At 46.0% G+C, this 16,111-nt stretch overlaps 1 protein-coding gene across 1 annotated transcript in view; it reads right to left on the bottom strand.

The window, feature by feature from the left end:
- Window positions 1-15,771, bottom strand: part of LOC122943243 (flavin-containing monooxygenase 5-like) — a 385,367-nt gene extending 369,596 nt beyond the window's left edge. The window contains exon 1 of the mRNA XM_044300829.1: window positions 15,659-15,771. The gene's annotated coding sequence lies outside the window, so the exon portion shown is untranslated. The remainder of the gene's footprint in view (window positions 1-15,658) is intronic.
- Between the last annotated feature and the right edge of the window lie 340 nt (window positions 15,772-16,111).

Raw genomic sequence — 16,111 nt, 5'->3', positions numbered from 1 at the left:
CAAAGCACATTTTTTGTTCTGGGTTGAAATACAATTCCCAATTTAGCAATTTCATAATTTAGTGGTTCCTGCTATATCAGAGCTATTTGAAATCTATCCCTAAAAGGGTATATAATATTCAAGGTGCACATAGGGTCATTCAGAATAACTTCACACACACGCTACTGTGCATTTACAAGTCTAATTCTGTCACTAAATCCATACCGGTCACCCAGCGCCTAAATACTAGGCCTCAAATTTATATCCCGCTAAATCTCTCGTTACCGCTGTACTGTTGTGGCTGGGAAAGTTATTTAGTGTCCGTCAAAGCAGATTTTTTGTTCTGGGTTGAAATACAATTCCCAATTTAGCAATTTCATAATTTAGTGGTTTCTGCTATATCAGAGCTATTTGAAATCTATCCCTAAAAGGGTATAAAATATTCAAGGTGCACATAGGGTCATTCAGAATAACTTCACACACACGCTACTGTGCATTTCCAAGTCTAATTCTGTCACAAAATCCATACCGGTCACCCAGCGCCTAAATACTAGGCCTCAAATTTATATCCCGCTAAATCTCTCGTTACCGCTGTACTGTTGTGGCTGGGAAAGTTATTTAGTGTCCGCCAAAGCACATTTTTTGTTCAGGGTTGAAATACAATTCCCAATTTAGCAATTTCATAATTTAGTGGTTTCTGCTATATCAGAGCTATTTGAAATCTAGCCCTAAAAGGGTATATAATATTCAAGGTGCACATAGGGTCATTCAGAATAACTTCACACACACGCTACTGTGCATTTCCAAGTCTAATTCTGTCACTAAATCCATACCGGTCACCCAGTGCCTAAATACTAGGCCTCAAATTTATATCCCGCTGAATTTGAATACAATACATTGGGCCAAATAATATTTTTGCTGTTGTGGTGAACCATAACAATGAGGAAAACATCTAGTAAGGGAAGCGGACGTGGACATAATCGTGGTGGTGTTAGTGGACCCTCTGGTGCTGGGAGAGGACGTGGCCGTTCTGCCACATCCACACGTCCTAGTGTACCAACTACCTCAGGTCCCAGTAGCCGCCAGAATTTACAGCGATATATGGTGGGGCCCAATGCCGTTCTAAGGATGGTAAGGCCTGAGCAGGTACAGGCATTAGTCAATTGGGTGGCCGACAGTGGATCCAGCACGTTCACATTATCTCCCACCCAGTCTTCTGCAGAAAGCGCACAGATGGCGCCTGAAAACCAACCCCATCAGTCTGTCACATCACCCCCATGCATACCAGGGAAACTGTCTCAGCCTCAAGTTATGCAGCAGTCTCTTATGCTGTTTGAAGACTCCGCTGGCAGGGTTTCCCAAGGGCATCCACCTAGCCCTTCCCCAGCGGTGGAAGACATAGACTGCACTGACGCACAACCACTTATGTTTCCTGATGATGAGGACATGGGAATACCACCTCAGCATGTCTCTGATGATGACGAAACACAGGTGCCAACTGCTGCGTCTTTCTGCAGTGTGCAGACTGAACAGGAGGTCAGGGATCAAGACTGGGTGGAAGACAATGCAGGGGACGATGAGGTCCTAGACCCCACATGGAATGAAGGTCGTGCCACTGACTTTCACAGTTCGGAGGAAGAGGCAGTGGTGAGACCGAGCCAACAGCGTAGCAAAAGAGGGAGCAGTGGGCAAAAGCAGAACACCCGCCGCCAAGAGACTCCGCCTGCTACTGACCGCCGCCATCTGGGACCGAGCACCCCTAAGGCAGCTTCAAGGAGTTCCCTGGCATGGCACTTCTTTAAACAATGTGCTGACGACAAGACCCGAGTGGTTTGCACGCTGTGCCATCAGAGCCTGAAGCGAGGCATTAACGTTCTGAACCTGAGCACAACCTGCATGACCAGGCACCTGCATGCAAAGCATGAACTGCAGTGGAGTAAACACCTTAAAACCAAGGAAGTCACTCAGGCTCCCCCTGCTACTTCTTCTGCTGCTGCCGCCTCGGCCTCTTCCTCCGCCTCTGGAGGAACGTTGGCACCTGCCGCCCAGCAAACAGGGGATGTACCACCAACACCACCACCACCACCTCCGTCACCAAGCGTCTCAACCATGTCACACGGCAGCGTTCAGCTCTCCATCTCACAAACATTTGAGAGAAAGCGTAAATTCCCACCTAGCCACCCTCGATCCCTGGCCCTGAATGCCAGCATTTCTAAACTACTGGCCTATGAAATGCTGTCATTTAGGCTGGTGGACACAGACAGCTTCAAACAGCTCATGTCGCTTGCTGTCCCACAGTATGTTGTTCCCAGCCGCCACTACTTCTCCAAGAGAGCCGTGCCTTCCCTGCACAACCAAGTATCCGATAAAATCAAGTGTGCACTGCGCAACGCCATCTGTAGCAAGGTCCACCTAACCACAGATACGTGGACCAGTAAGCACGGCCAGGGACGCTATATCTCCCTAACTGCACACTGGGTAAATGTAGTGGCAGCTGGGCCCCAGGCGGAGAGCTGTTTGGCGCACGTCCTTCCGCCGCCAAGGATCGCAGGGCAACATTCTTTGCCTCCTGTTGCCACCTCCTCCTTCTCAGCTTCCTCCTCCTCTTCTTCCACCTGCTCATCCAGTCAGCCACACACCTTCACCACCAACTTCAGCACAGCCCGGGGTAAACGTCAGCAGGCCATTCTGAAACTCATATGTTTGGGGGACAGGCCCCACACCGCACAGGAGTTGTGGCGGGGTATAGAACAACAGACCGACGAGTGGTTGCTGCCGGTGAGCCTCAAGCCCGGCCTGGTGGTGTGTGATAATGGGCGAAATCTCGTTGCAGCTCTGGGACTAGCCAATTTGACGCACATCCCTTGCTTGGCGCATGTGCTGAATTTGGTGGTGCAGAAGTTCATTCACAACTACCCCGACATGTCAGAGCTGCTGCATAAAGTGCGGGCCGTCTGTTCGCGCTTCCGGCGTTCACATCCTGCTGCTGCTCGCCTGTCTGCGCTACAGCGTAACTTCGGCCTTCCTGCTCACCGCCTCATATGCGACGTGCTCACCAGGTGGAACTCCACCTTGCACATGCTGGACAGACTGTGCGAGCAGCAGCAGGCCATAGTGGAGTTTCAGCTGCAGCACGCACGGGTCAGTCGCACTACAGAACAGCACCACTTCACCACCAATGACTGGGCCTCCATGCGAGACCTGTGTGCCCTGTTGCGCTGTTTCGAGTACTCCACCAACATGGCTAGTGGCGATGACGCCGTTATCAGCGTTACAATACCACTTCTATGTCTCCTTGAGAAAACACTTAGGGCGATGATGGAAGAGGAGGTGGCCCAGGAGGAGGAGGAGGAGGAGGAGGAGGAAGAGGGGTCATTTTTAGCACTTTCAGGCCAGTCTCTTCGAAGTGACTCAGAGGGAGGTTTTTGGCAACAGCAGAGGCCAGGTACAAATGTGGCCAGCCAGGGCCCACTACTGGAGGACGAGGAGGACGAGGATGAGGAGGAGGTGGAGGAGGATGAGGATGAAGCATGGTCACAGCGGGGTGACACCCAACGCAGCTCGGGTCCATCACTGGTGCGTGGCTGGGGGGAAAGGCAGGACGATGACGATACGCCTCCCACAGAGGACAGCTTGTCCTTACCCCTGGGCAGCCTGGCACACATGAGCGACTACATGCTGCAGTGCCTGCGCAACGACAGCAGAGTTGCCCACATTTTAACCTGTGCGGACTACTGGGTTGCCACCCTGCTGGATCCACGCGACAAAGACAATGTGCCCACCTTACTTCCTGCACTGGAGCGTGATAGGAAGATGCGCGAGTACAAGCGCACGTTGGTAGACGCGCTACTGAGAGCATTCCCAAATGTCACAGGGGAACAAGTGGAAGCCCAAGGCCAAGGCAGAGGAGGAGCAAGAGGTCGCCAAGGCAGCTGTGTCACGGCCAGCTCCTCTGAGGGCAGGGTTAGCATGGCAGAGATGTGGAAAACTTTTGTCAACACGCCACAGCTAACTGCACCACCACCTGATACGCAACGTGTTAGCAGGAGGCAACATTTCACTAACATGGTGGAACAGTACGTGTGCACACCCCTCCACGTACTGACTGATGGTTCAGCCCCATTCAACTTCTGGGTCTCTAAATTGTCCACGTGGCCAGAGCTAGCCTTTTATGCCTTGGAGGTGCTGGCCTGCCCGGCGGCCAGCGTTTTGTCTGAACGTGTATTCAGCACGGCAGGGGGCGTCATTACAGACAAACGCAGCCGCCTGTCTACAGCCAATGTGGACAAGCTGACGTTCATAAAAATGAACCAGGCATGGATCCTACAGGATCTGTCCGTCCCTTGTCCAGATTAGACATTAACTACCTCCCCTTAACCATATATTATTGGACTCCAGGGCACTTCCTCATTCAATCCTATTTTTATTTTCATTTTACCATTATATTGCGAGGCTACCCAAAGTTGAATGAACCTCTCCTCTGTCTGGGTGCCGGGGCCTAAATATATGCCAATGGACTGTTCCAATGTTGGGTGACGTGAAGCCTGATTCTCTGCTATGACATGCAGACTGATTCTCTGCTGACATGAAGCCAGATCCTCTGTTACGGGACCTCTCTCCTCTGCCTGGGTGCTGGGCCTAAATTTATGAAAATGGACTGTTGCAGTGGTGGGTGACGTGAAGCCTGATTCTCTGCTATGATATAAAGACTGATTCTCTGCTGACATGAAGCCAGATTCTCTATTACGGGACCTCTCTCCTCTGCCTGGGTGCCGGGGCCTAAATATCTGAGAATGGACTGTTCCAGTGGTGGGTGACGGGAAGCCAGATTCTCTGCTATGGGACCTCTCTCCAATTGATTTTGGTTAATTTTTATTTATTTAATTTTTATTTTAATTCATTTCCCTATCCACATTTGTTTGCAGGGGATTTACCTACATGTTGCTGCCTTTTGCAGCCCTCTAGCCCTTTCCTGGGCTGTTTTACAGCCGTTTTAGTGCCGAAAAGTTCGGGTCCCCATTGACTTCAATGGGGTTCGGGTTCGGGACGAAGTTCGGATCGGGTTCGGATCCCGAACCCGAACATTTCCGGGAAGTTCGGCCGAACTTCTCGAACCCGAACATCCAGGTGTTCGCTCAACTCTATTTAAATGTTATTATAAAGTTAATAAATTTATTGCGTTGCGGCCTGGTTTTTACTTTTTTTTTTTTACCTTCCAGGTGGACCAACCGATCGACTAGCTGCAGCACTGATGTGCATTCTGACAGAAGCATTGCGCTGATGTCAGATTACACAAAAGTCGGTGTATGCGGCGCTGCAAGATGAGATTTCTCCTCTGCAGTAACGTTTGCCGAGGCATATGAGCTGAGGGGGCGGCGGTGTTCATATGCTTTGGCAAATACTTTGTATATAAAAAAATAAAAATAAATCCCGGCAATGATTTATTCATCCACATCGATTGATGTGAATGGAGAAATCGGGTTTGCCAGGGCATACGAGCTAAGTGGGTATGGATGTTGGGCGGAGCTCCTATGTCCTGGCAGACGCCTTTCCCCTCCTTTTTGTTTGGGCAGAAATTTTTTCATCCACATTGATTGATGCGAATTAAGAAATCTGTGCCGTTCATTTTTTCTTTCAGGCCAGAGGCTGAACGGAAAAAAAAAATCTCATTACCTGTATGCTCAATATAAAGAGAATAGCAGAAACTCCTAATACTGGCCATACATGTAATGATTGCGGAGACCCTCAAATGCCAGGGCAGTACAAACACCCCACAAATGATCCCATTTTGGAAAGAAGACACCCCAAGATATTCGCTGAGGGGCATATTGAGTCTATGAAAGATTGACATTTTTGTCCCAAGTTAGAGGAAAGGGAGATTTTGTGAGAAAAAACAAAAAAATATCAATTTCCGCTAACTTGTGCCCCCAATTTTTTTTTTATATAAACTCGTCATGCCCCTCATTGAATACCTTGGGGTGTCTTCTTTCCAAAATGGGGTCACATGTGGGGTATTTATACTGCCCTGGTGTTTTAGGGGCCCTAAAGCGTGAGAAGAAGTCTGGGATCCAAATGTCTAAAAATGCCCTCTTGAAGGGAATTTGGGCACCTTTGCGCATCTAGGCTGCAAAAAAGTGTCACACATGTGGTATCGCCATACTCAGGAGAAGTTGGGTAATGTGTTTTGGGGTGTCATTTTACATATATCCATGCTGGGTGAAATAAATATCTTGGTCAAATGCCAACTTTGTATAAAAAAAATTAAAAAGTTGTCTTTTGCCGAGATATTTCTCTCACCCAGCATGGGTATATGTAAAAAGACACCCCAAAACACATTGCCCTACTTCTTCTGAGTACGGCAATACCACATGTGTGACACCTTTTTGCAGCCTAGGTGGGCAAAGTGCCCACATTCCAAAGAGCACCTTTCGGATTTCACAGGGCATTTTTTACACATTTTGATTTCAAACTACTTCTCACGCATTAGGGCCCCTAAAATGCCAGGGCAGTATAACTACCCCAAAAGTGACCCCATTTTGGAAAGTAGACACCCCAAGGTATTCCGTGAGGGGCATGGCAAGTTCCCAGAATTTTTTATTTTTTGTCACAAATAAGCGGAATATGATGATTTTTTTCTTTTTCCTTGCAAAGTCTCATATTCCACTAAATTGTGACAAAAAATAAAAACTTCCATGAACTCACTATGCCCATAACGAAATACCTTGGGGTGTCTTCTTTCCAAAATGGGGTCACTTGTGGGGTAGTTATACTGCCCTGGCATTTTAGGGGCCCTAATGTGTGAGAAGTAGTTTGAAATCAAAATGTGTAAAAAATGCCCTGTGAAATCCTAAAAGTGCTCTTTGGAATGTGGGCCCCTTTGCCCACCTAGGCTGCAAAAAAGTGTCACACATGTGGTATCGCCGTACTCAGGATTAGTTGGGCAATGTGTTTTGGGGTGTCATTTTACATATACCCATGCTGGGTGAGAGAAATATCTCGGCAAAAGACAACTTTTCCCATTTTTTTATACAAAGTTGGCATTTGACCGAGATATTTATCTCACCCAGCATGGGTATATTTAAAATGACACCCCAAAACACATTGCCCAACTTCTCCTGAGTACGGCGATACCACATGTGTGACACTTTTTGCAGCCTAGGTAAGCAAAGGGGCCCACATTCCAAAGAGAACCTTTAGGATTTCACAGGGCATTTTTTACACATTTTGATTTCAAACTACTTCTCACACATTAGGGCCCCTAAAATGCCAGGGCAGTATAACTACCCCACAAGTGACCCCATTTTGGAAAGAAGACACCCCAAGGTATTTCGTGATGGGCATAGTGAGCTCATGGAAGTTTTTATTTTTTTGTCACAAGTTAGTGGAATATGAGACTTTGTAAGGAAAAAAAGAAAAATCATAATTTTCCGCTAACTTGTGACAAAAAATAAAAAGTTCTATAAACTCACTATGCCCATCAGCGAATACCTCTATTTTCCGAAATGGGGTTATTTGTGGGGTTTTTCTACTGTCTGGGCATTGTAGAACCTCAGGAAACATGACAGGTGCTCAGAAAGTCAGAGCTGCTTCAAAAAGCGGAAATTCACATTTTTGTACCATAGTTTGTAAACGCTATAACTTTTACCGAAACCATTTTTTTTTACCCAAACATTTTTTTTATCAAAGACATGTAGAACAATAAATTTAGAAAAAAATTATATATAGATGTCGTTTTAAAAAAAAAAAATTACAACTGAAAGTGAAAAATGTCATTTCGATTAATAACAAAAAAAGTAAAAATGTCAGCAGCAATGAAATACCACAAAATGAAAGCTCTATTAGTGACAAGAAAAGGAGGTAAAATTCATTTGGGTGGTAAGTTGCATGACCGAGCAATAAACGGTGAAAGTAGTGTAGTGTAGAATTGTAAAAAGTGGTCTGGTCATTAAGGGTGTTTAAGCTAGGGGAGCTGAGGTGGTTAAGAATGCTATTATTTTCCCTTATAACCATGTTATAAGGAAAAATAATAATGATCGGGTCCCCATCCCGATCATCTCCTAGCAAACGTGCGTGAAAATCGCACCGCATCCGCACTTGCTTGCGGATGCTTGCGATTTTAACGCAGCTCCATTTACTTCTATGGGGCATGCGTTGCATGGAAAACGCACAAAGAGGAGCATGCTGCGATTTCAGCACAAGTGAAGCGTGAAAATCACCGCTCATGTGCACAGCCGCATAGAAATGAATGGGTCCGGTTTCAGTGCGGGTGCAATGTGTTCACCTCACGCATCGCACCCGTGCGGAAAGCTCACCCGTGTTCCCTGCAATGTGAGCAAATGAGTTATTTTCTTTTTTTCTTTTAACTAACACAGGTGGGGAGGGGAGTGGAGGTAAAGGCTGTACTAATAAGCACTCCACAATGGAAGCCTCATCAGTAACAGTCTGCACAGGAACATACCAGCAGGGCTGATGCTATCATATAGGCAAGGGGGGCAATTGCCCCCGGGCCCCCAACTAACTATAACTAACAGCACTGCGCTAAGCGGATGGTCCTGGAGTCCGGACTAATGGAAAGACTGAGGCCACGCCGGAGAGACACACTGCAGCGAGGCCCATGGCCGCTCTGAGCCCCTTTCTGCTGCCTGCCTCTTTAAGAGAGCAGTGGCTGCTGGAGCGTGCTACCGCTGCCGCACAGGCACTGTCCTGGCCTTTGGTGTGCGCTGTGACACTTATGCCACGCTTGCTGTTGCCTGTGGCAACGTGTTGCTGTTTCAGCATGCGGGGCAGTGTCATGGCCTTTGTGGTGTGTGCCGTGACATGGTTGCCTTGCATGTGGTTGCCTGTGGCAACGTGTAGCTTTTTATGCTGGTGTGTGCACGTCCCCTTTCAGTTGTTTCCTCCTCTGTTCAGTGCTGGAGGGGTTAACCACCTTGTTGGGCATGGTCACTAGGTGCTTCATCTTACCTGTTGCTAGAGGCCAGGAGTCAGTGGTACTACAGCCATGGTGTGTGTTGGAGTTATGCTCCTGGTCTTGCCCACCTAGGCTCCTGTGTGACACCTTTTTGCAGCCTAGGTGGGCAAAGTGCCCACATTCCAAAGAGCACCTTTCGGATTTCACAGGGCATTTTTTACACATTTTGATTTCAAACTACTTCTCACGCATTAGGGCCCCTAAAATGCCAGGGCAGTATAACTACCCCAAAAGTGACCCCATTTTGGAAAGTAGACACCCCAAGGTATTCCGTGAGGGGCATGGCAAGTTCCCAGAATTTTTTATTTTTTGTCACAAATAAGCGGAATATGATGATTTTTTTCTTTTTCCTCGCAAAGTCTCATATTCCACTAACTTGTGACAAAAAATAAAAACTTCCATGAACTCACTATGCCCATAACGAAATACCTTGGGGTGTCTTCTTTCCAAAATGGGGTCACTTGTGGGGTAGTTATACTGCCCTGGCATTTTAGGGGCCCTAATGTGTGAGAAGTAGTTTGAAATCAAAATGTGTAAAAAATGCCCTGTGAAATCCTAAAAGTGCTCTTTGGAATGTGGGCCCCTTTGCCCACCTAGGCTGCAAAAAAGTGTCACACATGTGGTATCGCCGTACTCAGGATTAGTTGGGCAATGTGTTTTGGGGTGTCATTTTACATATACCCATGCTGGGTGAGAGAAATATCTCGGCAAAAGACAACTTTTCCCATTTTTTTATACAAAGTTGGCATTTGACCGAGATATTTATCTCACCCAGCATGGGTATATTTAAAATGACACCCCAAAACACATTGCCCAACTTCTCCTGAGTACGGCGATACCACATGTGTGACACTTTTTGCAGCCTAGGTAAGCAAAGGGGCCCACATTCCAAAGAGAACCTTTAGGATTTCACAGGGCATTTTTTACACATTTTGATTTCAAACTACTTCTCACACATTAGGGCCCCTAAAATGCCAGGGCAGTATAACTACCCCACAAGTGACCCCATTTTGGAAAGAAGACACCCCAAGGTATTTCGTGATGGGCATAGTGAGCTCATGGAAGTTTTTATTTTTTTGTCACAAGTTAGTGGAATATGAGACTTTGTAAGGAAAAAAAGAAAAATCATAATTTTCCGCTAACTTGTGACAAAAAATAAAAAGTTCTATAAACTCACTATGCCCATCAGCGAATACCTCTATTTTCCGAAATGGGGTTATTTGTGGGGTTTTTCTACTGTCTGGGCATTGTAGAACCTCAGGAAACATGACAGGTGCTCAGAAAGTCAGAGCTGCTTCAAAAAGCGGAAATTCACATTTTTGTACCATAGTTTGTAAACGCTATAACTTTTACCGAAACCATTTTTTTTTACCCAAACATTTTTTTTATCAAAGACATGTAGAACAATAAATTTAGAAAAAAATTATATATAGATGTCGTTTTAAAAAAAAAAAAATTACAACTGAAAGTGAAAAATGTCATTTCGATTAATAACAAAAAAAGTAAAAATGTCAGCAGCAATGAAATACCACTAAATGAAAGCTCTATTAGTGACAAGAAAAGGAGGTAAAATTCATTTGGGTGGTAAGTTGCATGACCGAGCAATAAACGGTGAAAGTAGTGTAGTGTAGAATTGTAAAAAGTGGTCTGGTCATTAAGGGTGTTTAAGCTAGGGGAGCTGAGGTGGTTAAGAATGCTATTATTTTCCCTTATAACCATGTTATAAGGAAAAATAATAATGATCGGGTCCCCATCCCGATCATCTCCTAGCAAACGTGCGTGAAAATCGCACCGCATCCGCACTTGCTTGCGGATGCTTGCGATTTTCACGCAGCTCCATTTACTTCTATGGGGCATGCGTTGCATGGAAAACGCACAAAGAGGAGCATGCTGCGATTTCAGCACAAGTGAAGCGTGAAAATCACCGCTCATGTGCACAGCCGCATAGAAATGAATGGGTCCGGTTTCAGTGCGGGTGCAATGTGTTCACCTCACGCATCGCACCCGTGCGGAAAGCTCACCCGTGTTCCCTGCAATGTGAGCAAATGAGTTATTTTCTTTTTTTCTTTTAACTAACACAGGTGGGGAGGGGAGTGGAGGTAAAGGCTGTACTAATAAGCACTCCACAATGGAAGCCTCATCAGTAACAGTCTGCACAGGAACATACCAGCAGGGCTGATGCTATCATATAGGCAAGGGGGGCAATTGCCCCCGGGCCCCCAACTAACTATAACTAACAGCACTGCGCTAAGCGGATGGTCCTGGAGTCCGGACTAATGGAAAGACTGAGGCCACGCCGGAGAGACACACTGCAGCGAGGCCCATGGCCGCTCTGAGCCCCTTTCTGCTGCCTGCCTCTTTAAGAGAGCAGTGGCTGCTGGAGCGTGCTACCGCTGCCGCACAGGCACTGTCACGGCCTTTGGTGTGCGCTGTGACACTTATGCCACGCTTGCTGTTGCCTGTGGCAACGTGTTGCTGTTTCAGCATGCGGGGCAGTGTCATGGCCTTTGTGGTGTGTGCCGTGACATGGTTGCCTTGCATGTGGTTGCCTGTGGCAACGTGTAGCTTTTTATGCTGGTGTGTGCACGTCCCCTTTCAGTTGTTTCCTCCTCTGTTCAGTGCTGGAGGGGTTAACCACCTTGTTGGGCATGGTCACTAGGTGCTTCATCTTACCTGTTGCTAGAGGCCAGGAGTCAGTGGTACTACAGCCATGGTGTGTGTTGGAGTTATGCTCCTGGTCTTTGTTTCCATCTCCCATAGTGAAGTCCTCCTAGTGGGACATCGATGTCTTCCCATTCTTTCCTCCATGTTCCCCTACCTTACCTGTGTGGTTGTTTGGTGTAGGTTTATGTTCAGGGTTTTGTGTCTCATCTTGTTTTTGTTACATGTCTGGCCAGTTGGTGTTTTATGTCTGACATGTATGCAAGTCATACCCTGTTTGTTGTGCCTCCGGAAGGGGGCTCCATGGTTTCCCGGAGGGGTGAACCAGAAGCCAAGTCTGTGAGCTGTTGCTGGAGTGCTGGTTCCTGTGTGTCAGTATGTACTGCATCCGCTTGGTGTTTGGATTGCAGTACGTTTGTATGGGTTCCAGTTTTCCTTGGTGTGGTGCTCTGTTGTGTTGTCCAGCAACTGCAGCAGGTAAGTTACCATGCCTTCCTGGGTCCTTGGTTCAATGGTTATCCCCGCCACTGGATGCTTACATGCTGCTCCACTTGGCATTTCTCTGCAACTAGGCCGGTTGAGACTCCTGTTCATCCGAGTCTTGGAAGAACAGGTCTTCCCTCCCCTGCTCCTATGTGAGGGATCATCAGGGCGACTCTGGGTCCTAGGTATACTGGGTATGAGCAGTCCTACCATTCAGGTCCGCTCATACAGTGAGGAGTTACGGCGAGGATTAGGGACTCTTTAGGGGGTGACCTGCTCCCTTATTCCAGTATGCTGTCCAGCTGTTTCCCCCTTTATGTCTCTGACATTGTACAGTGGGGGGTTTCCTCATTCCCCACCGTGACAGGCACATCTTTGCATCTGTAACGTTGCCGCTGCCAGCTCCGCCCCCAGAGAAGAAGAAAGAGCAAACGCCAGCCACTGTCTGCCAGGGAAGCCTAGAGATGTGCTATCCTGGAGAAATGTGCATTTGGGCGGGGGGGAAGGATTAGGGGGTTAGAATGGTGTGCTTGAGAATTATGCTATTGGGGGGGGGCGGGGGGTGGTTAGAATGAGAGTTGTGCATGTGATGTGCCATGGGGGGAGGAGAGATGTGCTTCGGCCATTGGCCAATGGAGTGGGGGAAATGTGCCATGAGGGGGGGTTTGGCACTTGATACTTGCACATGGGGGGAGTGGGAGACACTTGATACTGGCACATGGGGGGGTTGGCACTTGATACTGGCACATGGGGGGAAGAGAGGCACTTGTTAATGATACATGGGGGGTTTGGCACTTGTTACTGGCACATGGGGGCATGGAGAGGCACTTGATACTGGCACATTATTATGGGGCGCTATGGGGGCATCTACTGAGGCCACAAAGAAAGGGGTATTTTATATGGGGGGCTCTGTGTGGTACTAGTATTATCTGTTTCTGCAGTATAGCATTGGGGAGCACAGCAGCACAGTATTGGGTGTAGTAGGATGATTTGTCCAGAAGATGAGAGGATGATGGAAAAGTAGTAAGCTAAGATTTTATTTTATTTTTTTGTCAAACTGCAGAGACGGAAAATGGCGACAAAATGGAGGACTGGTCTGAAAGGAGAAGACGAGGACAGAGAACATCTACATCAAAGGTGACGTCACTGGGTGTAAGAGGTATGGGGCGCTGTATTTCTGAAGTGTCGTGGGGGGAGCCTTATTGTTTTTCGCCCCAGGGCCCCATTTCACCTAGAACCGGCCCTGCATACTGGTAATTAATATTGTATGTGTGTGTATGTAATAGTGCCTGCATGTGTATAAATGTGAGGATGTGTGAAAAAGAGCAGCTGCACATATGAAAGTCCAATATGCGTGTTAGAGCCCATTGAGACGGCCATATGTACGGGTCCACATACGTTCTGCAATTTTGCAGAACGTGTGCAGACCCATATATTTCAATGGGGCAGCAAAAGATGCAGGCGGCACACCATGTGGTCCCACAAAAAAGATAGAACATGTCTTATTCTTGTCTGCAATTCCAGACAAGAATAGAATTTTCTATCATAGGACACACACAGCAAGTCTCTGTGTTTTTGCGGATCTGCAATTTGCAAACCGCTAAACACATACGGCCATCTAAATGGTCCCTTAGGCTGGCACCACAAGGTGGCTGTGGCTGCAACACACATTGTGCAGCCAAAGACTGCAGCAACACTGCGCTACATCACAAAACTCGAAGGTCACAATATGACCCCATTTATTTTAACTCGGTGCATCGTAGCATTGTGCTGCTGTGATCCTTGGTTGCATGACACATTATTGGACAAAAGCACTGTGTAGCCTTAAAGAGGTCACTGTATTATTATAATTTTTTTACTTTTTCATTGGTATTGTACTTATTAAGGCTACTTTCACACTGCCTGCTTCCTGCTGGATCCGCCGATTTTGATGTGACTGAAAGCATTTGTGAGACGGATCCGAATGCGGATCCATCTTACAAATGCACTGCAAGAACGAATCCGTCTCTCCGCTTGTCATGCGGACAGACGGATCTGTCTTGTATTTTATTCACATTTTTACTGGTCTGCGCATGTGCAGGCCGGAAGGACAGGTCCGGCATTCCGGCAAGTCTTCATTTTTTTTATTTATTTTTTTCCCCCCGGAGATAAAACCATAGCATGCTACGGTTTTATCTTTTGTGTGATCATAAATGTTGATTCCTGGGCCAGGGCTGTGTTCTTGGTCCCTATATGCTCATTGGTCTTCCAGAATTATGCATGTATTATATATGTCTATGTCTGTATGTGTGATTTGGAAGGGGGGTGGGGCAGGCAGATTCTTTGCACTGGGGCCCTCTGCCCCTGCAATAACATGTCTGGCACAGAGGCTCATCCATTCTCCCTGCTGAGTAACCACTTTTCCGCCACTGCCAGCACTATTGCTAGACCCTGTACAATATAACAAAAATTAAATTGCTTCCAAAAAGGGATATTGTTTTGTTCCTGGCTTTTGTAAAAAGCCACTGCTTCTTTACTTTCCAGGACATTTATACATTTTCTTTAAAAGAACATCACACCTGTTGTTACTCCCCCTAAACGTGATATTTTTTTGTCCACTTTTTATAGCTTCTTTCAATACCACTGTATTTATGAACACCAGCGAGCATCTACCCCTCCCCCAAGAAGATATACATTGTGTACTGCTTATTAACCAGCCATTGCTTATTCCAATGCCATTGCATGTGTACCAATAGCCATCTGCCTCCACAAACAGATAATTTACGAACAGTTTTCTAATTTTTGAAAACACAAAAATCTGCATTTTTATACAGGCTGTTTGTATATCACTGTCACTTACCCATTACCAATGCTTTTCTGCCATTAAAAAGCTAGAAAAAAGTTGGGTATAGTCCTAGGAGACCCCATAATGTCATATGCAATTTTTCAGGGTAAATATTTTCAGAGTATGACCAAATTGAAACGATAGAATTGGAACAGAAGTAAATTTTGGGATATTCGATACATCTTTATTTATGACCAAAGTTCAAAACCACCTTTAAAACATTTGTGTGAGGATACCCTCAATGTGGAAACTTAATTGGGTCTAGTTTCTTAATATCATTTCTAAGACTGTTCTGTAAAAGTGGCTGCACATTGTGTACCTTTTGCTGTGGTCATCTTTTGACAGACTACATGAAAGGAAGATAGTTCTTTCTAATACATTCTGTTCAACTCATGAGCAGATTCTCGCTTACAGAAGCAGCAGCTACTTGTATGACATTGCTTTCCTCCCATAATATGCAGTTATTTGCTGACAGAAAATGCCAGGCTATTTCCTTGCACTGCAAACCTTTTGGAATATTTAGTGATGTAGTTTTGTAATTTAGCTATCCTCTGGGAATAATGTTCAGACTTGTTTATATAATCTATTAGGTAAGCAGTCACTGAGCATGCAGTATGAGAAGTAAATGTCTGTATTGTAATACCATAAATGTGCTGTTATTGTTAATCTTTCTGTAAAGTCGAAGATATAACAGGCCATATACTGCACAGAACTAACAAGGCAAAATTAATTTAACTTACCTTGAACTGCTCACACGTGACAAACTCGAAAATAAAAATTGTATTTAATCCTCAATCCAAAGATATATTGACGTACTTTTATACAGAAATGCTCCCAGACACGTGTCCTGCAGAGCAAAGGGCGTGTTGTAGTTATTCTTGTGAAATATTAACTTAAGGTTACCATAACAAAACTAGTCATTATGTTTCCTGCACTTCCAAAGACTATGTTCAGTTTTTGTTATTCTAGTGATTAGCATCTTACTGTAGCCTTTTATAAGGAGGGGATGTATTGCCCTGGAGCAGAGGTACTTTGAAGTCTGAATATTTGTGGACATTTGCCTTTTTCCCTTATGCAAAGCTATAAATGTCTTACTTTATTTCACTTGAAAGGTTATATAATCTCTATCTCCAGCTCATTTGCACTGTATTTGTGAGGCTCCGTGGCAACCCTTCCCACTAGAAGGTTCTAGT

This window comes from Bufo gargarizans, chromosome 7, assembly GCF_014858855.1.
Source record: "Bufo gargarizans isolate SCDJY-AF-19 chromosome 7, ASM1485885v1, whole genome shotgun sequence".
NCBI classification, from domain to species: Eukaryota; Metazoa; Chordata; class Amphibia; order Anura; family Bufonidae; genus Bufo; species Bufo gargarizans.
This window is presented reverse-complemented; position numbering and strand designations above follow the sequence as displayed.